The sequence below is a fragment of the Lipotes vexillifer genome, unplaced genomic scaffold, assembly GCF_000442215.2.
Source record: "Lipotes vexillifer unplaced genomic scaffold, Lipotes_vexillifer_v1.1 scaffold777, whole genome shotgun sequence".
Lineage (NCBI taxonomy): Eukaryota > Metazoa > Chordata > Mammalia > Artiodactyla > Lipotidae > Lipotes > Lipotes vexillifer.
The window spans coordinates 1,587,798-1,601,111 of NW_006784423.1; the positions used below are offsets into that span (position 1 = coordinate 1,587,798).

At 49.0% G+C, this 13,314-nt stretch overlaps 1 protein-coding gene across 1 annotated transcript in view; it reads right to left on the bottom strand.

Moving 5' to 3' along the window:
- NCK2 (NCK adaptor protein 2) overlaps nt 1–13,314 on the bottom strand; it is a 37,941-nt gene that overhangs the window by 4,815 nt on the left and 19,812 nt on the right. The gene's annotated exons all lie outside the window — the stretch shown is intronic.

Sequence of the window (13,314 nt, forward strand, 5' to 3'; positions counted from 1 at the left end):
CTGAACCTTTGGGGAAATCTCAATTCAGCATGAGTACATTTTCCAATCTACATACTAAAATGCACTGTTACGTGTTACCACTAAATTCTAAACGAAGCCTGAAGATGAACTGCATCAGTGGTTCTCAAACTGAACTCCCAAGACCGCAGCATAAGCATCTCCTGGGAATCTGTCAGGTGAAAAATCGAATTCTCAGGCGCCGCCACGGAACCCCTGATTCAGCAGCTCTGGGGCGGGGCCCAGCCATCTGTGTTTCATGAGCCCTCCCGGGGATGCTGATGCAGTTTGAGAAATGGGCTCTGAGCCAACCACCAGAAGTGTTTTCAAATGCTCAGAGCCACGAGGACAAGACAGGAATGAGCTTTACGGGCTAAGTAGCCTCTCGAAGGAGGCGGCTCCGCCGGGCCAAGCTCACCCCCAGGCGGCGGATGCCCTTCTGACTCTGTCCTGAGAAGTCAGGCCCTGCTCTAGACAGTCCCTGTGCGGAAGCCCCCAGAAGGGACAGCAGGGACTCTCTTCCCTTCACACTGAGCCGGTCCCCTGGATCTGACGGAGACGCGGCTGCTCCAGACCCAGAACGAACTTGCCCCGCATGATCCCTGAGAAGTCGGCCCCATCGGCCTTGTACACGAGGGCTGTGATCCTTCCAGGCTCAGCCCCCAAACAGCCTCCGGGGACTCGAGTGACGAAGGCCGGAGCCACACTCGCCTGCACGGGAGGAGGTGCTGGCAGGAAGACTCAGCGATGCTCCAGCCCTAAGCTTGTCACAGAACCTTGACAGGTGTCTGCTGGCCTGTCTGCATTGAAAAAGAGGACCAAAACCCACCAGCCCAGCATCTGGGGCGCGAATGACCTGGAGACGCAGGTCCACACGAGGGAGTGCTGTACGCCTCCTACGCTGGGTACAGGGTGAGTCCCTCATCCAGAGCCAACAAGCCACGGTCATTTCCGAGGCAGGGAGAGAGCTGTACCGGGAACCCCTCCCGGTGGTGGGAGCACGAGCCAGAACTGCTGCGGGCCTGGATACAGGGTCTCTGCACCATCGAGAAGCTGAAGACGTGCTTTCTCCAGGACCCGGCTGTTTCACCCCCCAGGACGTGCTCGGGTTCAGAGGAGCGTGTACAGGTGCAGCAGGACTACTCATGCTGGCCCCAGGTGCCGACAATGCCTCACGTGCATCGCAGGAGTCAATAAACACAGGAGGGGGCACTTCATCACACAACGAAATGAATGCGTCTACACGGACTGAACGATCTCACAAAGTGTGGACAAAAGAAGAAAGTAAGAACAGAAGGGCCACAGTGCGATATCAACTGTACAAACCAGAAGCAGGCAGAACCCAAACACACAAACATAGGTCTAAAACAGTAAAGAAAACGACCAGCTCACAATGAAAGGGAGCAGTGCTCTCTAGCAGGAGGTGTGGTGCAATCAGGAAGCACATACAGGTATGGGAGTAGCTTCCAGAGGGCCAGCAACGTCCTATCTCTTGACCTTGACCTGGGCCCTATTTTTCGACCTTCCTGACCTGGGTTCAACAAGTACTTTTTTCTCTCTCTCTTTTTTTTTTTTTGCGGTACACGGGCCTCTCACCGTTGTGGCCTCTCCCGTTGCGGAGCACAGGCTCCGGACGCGCAGGCTCAGCGGCCACGGCTCGTGGGCCCAGCCGCTCCGCGGCATGTGGGATCTTCCCGGACCGGGGCACGACCCCCTGTCGCCTGCATCGGCAAGTGGACTCTCAACCACTGCGCCACCAGGGAAGCCCCAACAAGTACTTTTTAAATGAAGCTTTTTTGTGTATTATGTGTCACAATGAAAGATGTTCTAAAGGTGCTGAACTTGAAACTGGAAGACTAGGCTCGGCCACTAGTGAGTCACGGGGCAGGGGCACATCCGTCTTCAAACACGGCTCCACCCTCCTGTCCACCCCCACCCCAACGTCCCCTCTTTGGGGACACCAATTACATGTATGTTAAACCTCTCACTTGGTCCTGTAAATCTTAGTTCTGTTTACGACAACAGAATACCGTAAACTGGGTGGTTTAAAAATGATGGAAGTGTATTCCTCACAGTTTGGGAGGCTGGAAGTCCAAGGTGAAATAGCCAGGAGATTCAGTGTCTGGTGAAGACCTCCTTGCTGGTTCACAGCCAGCCATCCTCTCACTGTGTCCTCATGTGGCAGAGGGGCCGGGGAGCTCTCTGGGGTCTCTTTTATAAGGGCACTAATCCCATTCATGAGGGCTCCCTCCCAATCCCATCATATCGGGGATCAGGCTTCAGCCTATGAATTTAATAAGGCGAGAAGTTGTGGGGGAAGGACAACACACAAACCTTCAGTCTGTAGCAAAATCTCTGTGCTCTTTTCTGTATTTTCTGTCCTTTTATTTCTTTGCATGTGTATCCTAAAATCTCTCTTCCTCTGAGCTATCTTCCTATTTACTAATCCTTTCTTCAGCTGCGTTTAATCTGCTGTAAACCCACCAAGTCCTTAATTTCAGCTACTGTATTTTTTAGTCCTAGGATTCTCATTTGATTCTCCCTTATTACTTCTAATTCTCTGCTCACATTCATCTTGCTGAGTTTCTTGAACCTATTTATCCATATACCTTAAAGACTGCATTTCAAAACTCAAAACCTGGACTTCCCTGGTGGCGCAGTGGTTAAGAATCTGCCTGCCAATGCAGGGGACACGGGTTTGAACCCTGGTCCGGGAAGATCCCACATGCTGCAGAGCAACTAAGCCCACGTGCCTCAACTACTGAGCCCCTGTGCCGCAACTACTGAAGCCCGCGCATCTAGAGCCTGTGCTCTGCAACAAGAGAAGCCGCTGCAATGAGAAGCCTGCACACTGCAACGAAGAGTAGCCCCCGCTCAACACAACTAGAGAAAGGCTGTGCACAGCAACGAAGACCCAATGCAGCCAAAAATAGAAATAAATAAATAATTTATAAATAAATAAAACTTGAAATCTGTGGGTCTGTTCTAATGTCTTACCCACCCACCCTCCCCCCCCCGGACTCCACCTTTGATTTTGGTCACCTAGTTTTGTCTCCTGGTAATTTTTCTTTGAATGCTGCATATTGTGTATAAAAAAAAAAAATCAGAGACACTTTGAGGTTCTCAATGGTATTACTGTCCTCCAAGAGGGTTTGCTTTGCTTCTGCACCCAGAGTGGGCAGGGCACCTTAGTTCAATGAGGGATGTAAGTGATTACAGTCTGGCGTTATTCTCAGTTTGCCTTTGATCCCAGTGTATAGACTTTTGGGGGCCCTGCCCCCGCAGTGAGCCTGACCTCCCATTTCTGCCCCCCAGCACCGTAGACTACTGAAGGTCTACTTCTGTGCTGCTTTGTGTTTGTCTCAATGTTTCGTCCAGCTTTTCTAGCTGTTTCAGAAGAAGCACCAGTCTGTAAGAAACCCTCCACCATGAGCAGACGCTCATGTGACACGGGCAGGCGGTGACCCATCCAGGCCCCAGCTCTCCACCACAGTCGTGCTGCTGAGAAGCAGGAGAGCTGAGTCACTGGCTCCATTACCAGGCTGCCTGCTCTCCTATTTTGGCTCCTTTACTTACTGGCTTTGAGACCTTGGGCAAGTTTCCCAACAGTTCTTCAGTTTTTGCAACTATGGAACAGAGAGAACTCCTGAAACTGGGAAGAGACTGGGGCAGTTGAATACACTGCGGTAATGTCAGAAGCACAACATCTTTGGGGAGGTATTAAACAAAACTGTCACCTAGTGGCCCTTCTTTAAGTTCCTTCTGTGAAGCTTTATAAAGACAGCCCTCAGCATCTCGTCGATTTTTTAAAACGTCTTTCAATTAAAGTCTCCAGAGAACATACTTTCCACATCACCTACAAGAGGCCTACATCCTATCACAGGAGCACTGCACCGCACTGCACCTTGATCACTGTCATCAGTGCTTGTTTACATGGCTCTCCTACGAGGCTCTAAGCTTTCTGAGGGAGAGGCTCCTTCTTTCTTATTTTTATATATTTGGGAGAAAAAACTGGGCCTGATACATAATAAGCACTCAACAGATGGTCGCTGAGCTAACTGGCCCAGGAGTGACTGAGGCTGTACAGACCCCTACGTCTGCCACCTGGTACCTCTGAAGTCTCCTCCTGGGTTTCAGCAGAAGGAAAGGAACATCGCTGACATGAAAGCCACCTGTCTGTTCTCTCTTTAAACACAAAGGGCAAAGCACGATCTCCTGAACTTTAATTTTCAGTTCCTGTTGTCTCCTATCTTGTTATGGTCCTCTTTTCTACCTGGGCTACTCGTACTATTTGTCTACCGCTGTGTAACAAATCTCCCGCAAACCCAGTGGCTTAAATAACAATTTATAATTGGGAATTTGGGAGTACCTTAAACCTTGACTGACCTGGAGCCACCAAGCTCCATCAGGCTGTAGTGAAGACATGGGCTGAGGCTGCGGTCATCTGAAGGCCCAGCTGGGGAAGCAGGTCCACATACAAGGTGGTCCGCTCACATGAGCCGCTCGGAGGCCTCCGTCCCTCGTCTTGCAGCCTCCCCATAGTCCTGCCTCAGCACCTCCACAACATGGCAGCCGGCTCCCCACAAATCAAGCGGTCCCAGACGCAGCAAAGCCACATGCACGCACGATCCGGTCCCGGGAGTCGCCCACCACCTCTCCTACCACATTCTATTCATCAGGTGTGAGTTATCAAGTGACACCCTGCTGATGGGGAGGCCGTCACCTCCACCCTTTGAAAGGACGGGTACCAGACGATTTGTGGACACCTTTTTAAGCCACCACGGGACCGCAACTTGTTAAAGCTGTCTTGGGCTGGACTAAAACCTAGACTGGGCCCTGTACCTGTTTCCAATTTTGGAACACCTAGCTTCCATCCTCCCTTCAATCCTATCTTCCGGCTTCTTCCCACTGTCCAAACTTCCCCATGGTTCCCTTTCTCCTTATTTGGTATAATTTCTCTTTGCAGAATACTGTGCTAACTTTTCAAATTTAATTCAAACATCACATCACTTCTGGTTCTCTCCTTCCCTCGGACTATTCTTCGAAGGCTTGACTTTTCTATTCTCACAGTTTTTGAACCTGGGCTTCTGAAGAATTACCTGTTAGTTTAAGTCATTCACTCACCTGACATTTTAGGAAGTCATTTTCCAAGGGGAGTGCGAGGACGGCTGATAGACTGACAAAAAACCACCCTCTCTCAGGGCTTTTATTATCACTATTTTTTTTTTTTTTTTTTTTAGGTTTTCGGTCCCTATTTGAATATAATCCTTCTGAGTACTAGAACCTGACTGAACTCCACATCTGCACACCGGGATCACAGCAGGTGCTCAATAAGTGCACTGACAGGTGAATCTCCAATTTTGAGCATCTCTTCCACTATTCGTTCCTTCAGGTAATTCTTACATCTTTACCTCTTTGCAATTTCTGCTCACAACAACTTTTAGAAAAAGGAGAAACCAGATTATACCCTCTTTGACACCTATTTCTACAGCTTTTCCAACTTGATCCACTGTTTCAAACACTTGCTGAAAAGCACCTTTGCATTTTTATAAATCAAACCTGGTCAAAGATTTCTCTCCTTTACTCAAGATTTAATTACGATTTTCTCATCACCAGTATTAAAAAAAAAAAAAAGGAGCACTGAGAACAGTCCATAATACCCTTTGATTCATCCTCCATCCCCAAGAGCCTAGGTATTGATAGGATTTTTTTTCTAAGCACGTGGCTGTGAAGAAATAATAGAGGAAAAGCAGGGACCTTGCTCCCAGGCCCTCCTGAGTCTTTAATAACCTTAAAATGTCCACGTATCTTTCACTTCAGATTTTAGGGCAAGATGAGAATACAAGTGCCCCTTGTGTGGTCTACTGAGCCTTCCGGGTGGGCACAGGGTGGATTTCTGGTCATGCTGGTCTTCAAGCACCAACAATTGATACGAATATTTAACGCTCTCTCTGCCCCCAAAGAGGGGTCACCTTGTCGGTTTCTTATCAAAAGCTTTATCATTCTTTCCCCCTTGTCTGGTCCATGGAAAGTTTTCTGTCTTTTTTTGCTTCTTTAAGGAAGGTGCTCTTTTGTCCATAGAAGCAGCTCCTTTGCCAAAGAAACCTGACAGCCAGTGGGTTGAAGGCAGATTGTACTCCGCTGATCAATGCTCTCCCGGTTCTAATCTCAGAGAAGTGGCCTTCCGGGTCCACCACCCATTAGATCACCGCCACCCCCAGCCATCCAGCAGAGGCTTTTTTCATCAAAATTGACTCCCTCTCTATACAGGAGCTCAACTCTTTGTGTTTACATCAGTTTACCTTCTGACTGGCATCTTCTATTCTCCTATAAACGTGTCTCTGAAATATTTACTCTATAGGCCTAAAGCCAATCCCACAGGTGACATGATCAAATAGGATCGCTCTCATTAGCTTCTGAAATAAACTTGTTTACACAAGTGAAGAGAAATCGACCAGCAACCACAGTACGGCCCTCAAAGTCCATCTACCTAATCTTTCAATGGAAGTGTTTACCGTCCATTTGTAAGTTAGTTTGTGCATGTGTGATTATCCCTCCCTGCGTCCCCAGATGCGTTTCCTAAAGTTAATGGGAACACCTCGAAGGACAGACTTTTAGAATACTGCCCTTGTCATTCTCTGTCTTTTGGCCATGCCATGCCTGGAGTGACTTATCAGTAATAAATGATATTATATATATATATATATATATATATATATATATATATATATATATACATATATATACACACATATCAATTCACATCTTGTGGCATAAGTACAGACAGGGAATCAATTTTGATTAAAAGAAGGCTGTATTGGGACTTCCCTGCTGGCCCAGTGGTTAAGACTCCACGCTTCCAACGCAGGGGGCGCAAGTTCGATCCCTGGTCAGGGAATTAAGATCCCACATGCTGCGTGGCATGGCCAAAAAATAAGAAAAGAAAAGAAAAATAAAAGAAGGCTCTACTGGACGACGAGGGAGGGTGATCTAACGGAACGATAAGACAGCTTTCTGTGTTATGAGCTCCGTGGGGCGACTCTTTTATTTCTCTGGGCTGCTCTTGCAGTGCTACTGAGGCCACGTCTAGGAACTGCTTGGTAACAGCACCATGAGAAACACCCATAAATAGGCCAAAAGCGCAGCTGAGACTGAAAGGCTCTGTGCTGATGCAAATCGGAACCACAGTGAGGCACCACTTTGCACCTATGAGCCTGGTTATTATGAAAAAACAAAAACACCAAAACAACAACTGTTGGCAAGGATGTGTAAAAACTGGAACCCCTGTGCACAGCTGGTGAACGGTAAAGTGGTGCAGCCTCAGTGGAAAACAGACTGCGGTTCCTCAAAAAATTCACCAACGAATCACCGTTTGCTCCAAAAACTCTGCTGGGTATAGACCTTCAAGAACCGAAGGCGGGACTTAAACAGACACACACCCATGTTCACAGCGGCATTATTCACGGTAGCCAAAAGGTGGAAGGAACCCACCTGTCCGTTGATAGTGTGGTCCATCATTCAGCTTTAAAAAAGGAAGGGCATTCTGACCCAGGCTTACAGCATGGATGAACCTTGAGGACATTATGCTGAGTGAAGTAAGCCAGACACAAAAGCACAGACACTGCATGATTCCACTTATACGAGGTACTTAGTCAAATTCATAGAGACAGAGAGCAGAAAGCAGCCTGGGGCTGGGGGAGGGCATGGGGAGTTATCATTCAATGGGGACAGAGTTCCAGTGAGGGAAACGGAAAAGCTCTGGGGAAGGATGGAGGTAATGCTTGCACAATGTGAATACACTTAACGTCGCTGAACTTGCACTTGAAAATGATTAAAATGTTCAACTTTTATGTTATATATATTTTGCCACAATAAAAAACATCTTTTTAAAAAGTTTATGTGCTAAAAACTGGTGTAATTCCGGTGGAAACCTTATAATCTGGACAGAGGAAACCAAAGTAGCAGGATGGGTGAGGGCACGTGCTCTCCTGCCTTGGAAGTTACTGAAGGAATCGGCAGGGGGCCCCTGGCAGAAGGGATGCTGAGAGGAGGGGCCTCGGCGGGGGTACAAAGGAACCCATCATTTCCTTCAGATCACCCTCGACACGGCTCAGACCTGGCTCCTGAACCAAAAAGGGCTGCCCCCCTCTGGCCTGGGGTCAGGCAACAATCGCCCCTGAACCTGACGTTTTCTATCTCAACCTCCTTGAAATGCAACAGGGACTCTGCCCGGCTCTGGCTGGTACACCCACCGGGCCTCCTGAGTATCTGAATATCGGGACTGTTAGCTGCCTCGGACACCATCTCTGCTGGGCAAGTACGTTCCCTGCCCGCATCTCGAGACCAAAACGTAAATGCTTCTTGTGGAATTTCTTCTGCAAGTCGCCAAGGAACTGTTTCCAAAGGACACGCGGTGAAGACCCCTGGCAGCGGGGAGAGAAGAGGTGGGCCCACCTGCCTCCAAGAAAGAAATGTTCAGCAAGCGCCGACCAGAGCCGAATGCAAACGTTCCTCCCTCTGTCCAGGCTTCTCACCTCGTTCCACAAGGTGCTTCCTCTTCACCAGGGGAAGAAACCACAACCAGGGCAGAGAACACCGGCCGGAAGGGCCCACATGCACCTGCTGGGGCGGTAGCCCCCCGTCCCTCACTCCGGGTCTGCCTGTGGGTGTGTGCTGTTAAAAACAACAGGTACAGGGCTTCCCTGGTGGCGCAGTGGTTGAGAGTCCGCCTGCCGATGCAGGGGACACGGGTTCGTGCCCCGGTCCGGGAAGATCCCATGTGCCGCGGAGCGGCTGGGGCCGTGAGCCACGGCCGCTGGGCCTGCGTGACCGGAGCCTGTGCTCCGCAACGGGAGAGGCCACAGCAGTGAGAGGCCTGCGTACCGCAAAAAAAAAAAAAAGTGCCAATTACTATAAGAAATGCAATTTGAAAAATATAGCAAGGAACTATGCTAATCCTTCTATTCTGTTTCTTCCTGGCCAAATAATTTTAATAGATTTTTTTTTTTTAAAAAGAGTAAGAGGTGAAACTCAAATAGACTGTTCGTGTGGCCAATATATACAGTAAGTTATCTTTAGCAAGTCTTTTCACACGTGAATGTGCTGTATGACAAAAAATTAGTATCTAAATACTACTGTTGGACACAATAAATAAGGTGAAACAGATGCTCTCTTTGGGATCCTTAATGTCTTACAGAGAAAAATGCCTTCCTATACCACAGGCTGATGCTTTGCAGACCTCATCCTAGTTGTAACCTGTCACTTTCTATAGTAACGGAAGAAATATAACACTGACCACTTACAGAGCACACAGAAGTCTACTTACTGGTTATTCTCCATCGTAAGTACAGCTTCCTAACCATATCCACAGGATAAGACTGAACAAATATATAAGGATTTACGATGAGCATCAGAAGGCAGGTAGGAATTTTGAATTTGCTGGATTTAATGAGGTTTGGATTAGCAGGTGGAGGTATGATGGTTAAATGTGGAGAATAAGAAGCCACACCGTTTCATCTTTAGCTGCTGAGGATAAATGACAATTGCAGGTGAGGGAGGAGGGCAAGGGAGGGGGAGAGAGAAGATGAACAGTCGATGTTCAGATTCAGGACAGGAAGGACAGACAAAGCAGGGCGCTCCGGTTCATCCACTGACTGATACAACATGTCTAACAGATACCTCGGAAACACCCAGCATATCACTGACCCGGGATATTGCAGGATATGCCAAAGTTTTACTTGCTTTTCTGAAATATGCACATCCCTCCCTCCCTCACCCCCCGCATCCATCCCCCGCAAGCACAGATTTCCCGGGACTCAGAGCTGGGTATATTTTTACTTTTCAAAACAGAAAAATATGAAATATTTTTAAATGCAAAATATCAAGCAAGAGTCGAGCTTATTTACCTTGGAATCACTCAGGATATTTTAAAAACGAAACACATCTTGAAGATGCACTCTAAAAAAGCTGTGCTTACAGAGGAGGTCCTGCAGTTACCTCAACCCAAGGCAAGCCCTGGGCCCAAAGACCACAAGGAAGGAAAGGAAATTAAATGGGGATGCCTCTGAGTCCGGCAGGAACGCTGACCCAGAACTGTGCAAGATTATGAAGCTAAGGGCTCACACCGGCCTGGCGGTGGCTTTGGAGGCCAGGCTCTCACCTTAGAGATGCCAAAATGAACAGAAAAAAAGACAAAGGAGGGGAGGAGACGAGACAGGGAGACAGTGGCAGGAAGCAGAGGCAGCGGACGGCAGAAAAGGAATAGGCGATGGACTTGTCCATCTGTACGTCCGGACGGCCCCTCGCAGCTGCAGACGAGCCGAGCACGGACCGGCTACGAGCAGGAAGACAGAGCAGCCGGCCTCTCTCTGTCACGGCTCTTCAGGGGAAAAGCAGCGACACGCCTGAGAGTCCCCTGAGCATGCCTTTGGCACAAGGCAGGCACGCGAACAGCAGAAAGTGCCACGTCACGGCGAGGTCCATCAGGACACAAGCGGCCCTGCGCAACCTCGGGCCACCTGGCGGCCTTCAGCCCAAGTCAGTGCCACCGCGGGTGCAGAGCTGACCAGGTCCCAGCAAAGAAACCCCTCCCTCTGCCCTGGGAATCAATGGCCCCAGCACACGATGAGCTGTCGTAGCTTGGTTTTCTAAGTTAAAACGGAAGGAAAAATATTTGGAAAGGCTCCCATAAAAAACGGTTAAAATAAAATATAAACAATTAATGTTTCAATGATTTCGAAAAAGTTGGCTTTTTCTCTAATAATGCGAGACAGATGTGACACCGTTCAAGTTCTGGGATGGAGGCCAGATAAAGCAAGTCCCCCTCCACCTCCAAAAGGACTTGGTCCCGAGATCAGACAGTGACCACTGCCTGCATGTGTCTGTCCCATGGAAAAGCGACAGGTCCTCCCTAAGCCAGCGATGTCCCTCTACCTTCTGCCAAGGACTGTCCCCTACGCCAGATCCGGACAGAAGGACGTGGGGGCACTGTCTCCACACCGGGGGGCTGCTTTCACCCCTCTCCCTTCTAAGACGTCTCTTCCAACCCAACGTTCCTAAATCAAGACAATATTCCTCGACTCTGGATCGTACCTGTCCCTTGATCACCTCCTACTGTGATCGGGTAACCGGTGCTTCCTCTGAGTTTCTCTCAGGAGGGCTGGAAGTGCTCCGGACCCGATTCTCTGAAGCCTCCGCCCTGATCTGTGCACGGAGCTGACCTCACGTTAGAACAACTTAATGTGATGTCCTGCCAGAAACCACCAACTCTCGATAAGAAAACCTCAGCGATATCATATGATATTTGTCTTTATGGCATCGCTTATATGTGGAATCTAAAAAAAAAGGTACAAATGAACTTCTTTACCAAAGAGAGGTAGACTCACGGATATAGAAAACAAACTTACAGTTACCAGGGGATAACGGGGGGAGGGCTAAATTGAGAGAATGGGATTGACACACACACACTACTATACATAAAATAGATAATGAATAAGGACCTACTGTGTAGCACAGGGAACTCTACTCAATACTCTGTAATGGCCTATATGGGAAAAGAATGTAAAACAGAGGGGATATATGTACGTATAGCTGATTCACTTTGCTGTAGACCTGAAATTAACACAACATTGTAAATCAACTATACCTCAATTAAAATTTTAAAAAAAAAAAGAAAGAAAAGAAAAGTTCAGTATTCAGACTTCAGATGCAGTTAACGTTCAGGCCCCGTGAGCTTGCCCAAGCACAGGGCAGGCGCCGCCGACTCCACGACCTGCCGCCACCATCAGGGGGGCCAGTTTCCACCACCATCACATCTGCCCGCCTCTCTGAAGGGGAAACTCACTTCTGGGGCCTCGAGCTCCTCCCAGATCAGTCAACAGGAACCTTGACTGTGCACTTACTTATTGTGGCATCAACCTTTTCAGAAGACAACAATTACAGTACATAGCACGAGCTTACCAGTCTTACAGGTTGCGTTTAAAAAATTAAACTGGGACTTACCTGGTGGCACAGTGGTTAAGAATCCGCCTGCCAATGCAGGGGACACAGGTTCGTTCCCTGATCCAGGAAGATCCCACATGCCGTGGAGCAACTAAGCCCGTGTGCCACAACTACTGAGCCCACGTGCCACAACGACTGAAGCCTGCACGCCTAGAGCCCGTGCTCCGCAACAAGAGAAGCCACCGCAATGAGAAGCCCACGCGCTGCAACGAAGAGTAGCCCCCACTCCCCGCAGCTACAGAAAGCCCACGCGCAGCAACGAAGACCCAATGCAGCCAAAAAAAAAAAAAAAAAATTAAAAATTAAACTGAAGTCTGCAGGAACCAATACAAAGTAAATTACGCTGGACTCTATCTTCAAAACTCTCCTTTCCGGGGGACTCACTCTGGAAGGTGTATTTGCAGGATCGACAAAACCGGTTTAGTAGTACCTCCACAATGAAAACACAAAAAGGCTAATTCGCGTGACACAGCCCAGTTCCCCCAGACGGGCTCGGCCATACACCTGAAACACAGACCTCCGAATCTGTGCTGGAAACCAACCTCCTCCAAGTCGAGAGGCCTCATGCCGCCCACTCTGCTCACACACACAAACTCCTCTCTCTCAACAACGGGTCTTTTCCCTTTCCGTTCTCTTCCTAAGTGCTTTAAAAGCTTTTCAGAAATAAACTCAGGGGTGCCTGAGGCAGAGATGTACTGAGGATTACACGGCTTAAAAAGCAAAACCAACCAACCAACAAGAGGCTGTGTCAGAAACCGGGTGCCCGCCCTGCTGAGAACATCTGATGTGTCTCAGACCCAGAGAGGAAACAAGGTCAACCGCCAGGGCTGAGACGGCGTCATTAACGCGGAAACCAGGGGAGAAAATGACATTTGAGCCTGCACGACAGAACAGGGGCCATCTCAGTCAAGAGGCAGCAAACCTTCAGAAGCTAACAACACACTGTACTTACCGTGCCGTCTGCAAGAACCCACCTCCTGGAGGGGTGCAGCTAAGGCCAGGCAGTCCAGGCGGATTTCCGCCCAAGGCAGAGCGGGGATCTCAGAACACAGACCAACTGTGCTCATCCCTCTAAACATGAGCCCCAAATACCCTTGCTGTTTGAGGCCATTCACACACCTGACAAGGGACTGGCACACGAACGCACACACATACATACTCTCCGCTTCCTTCGAGCGTTCCACTCACCGAGGACTCTCTGTCCCTGACGAGCAAGCCGCCCTGCGCGCCCTGTGCTCACACGCACACGTGTACACATCACACACACAGACACGCACGCACGTGCACACGCACGGGCACACCCCTCGGCCCCCCCCC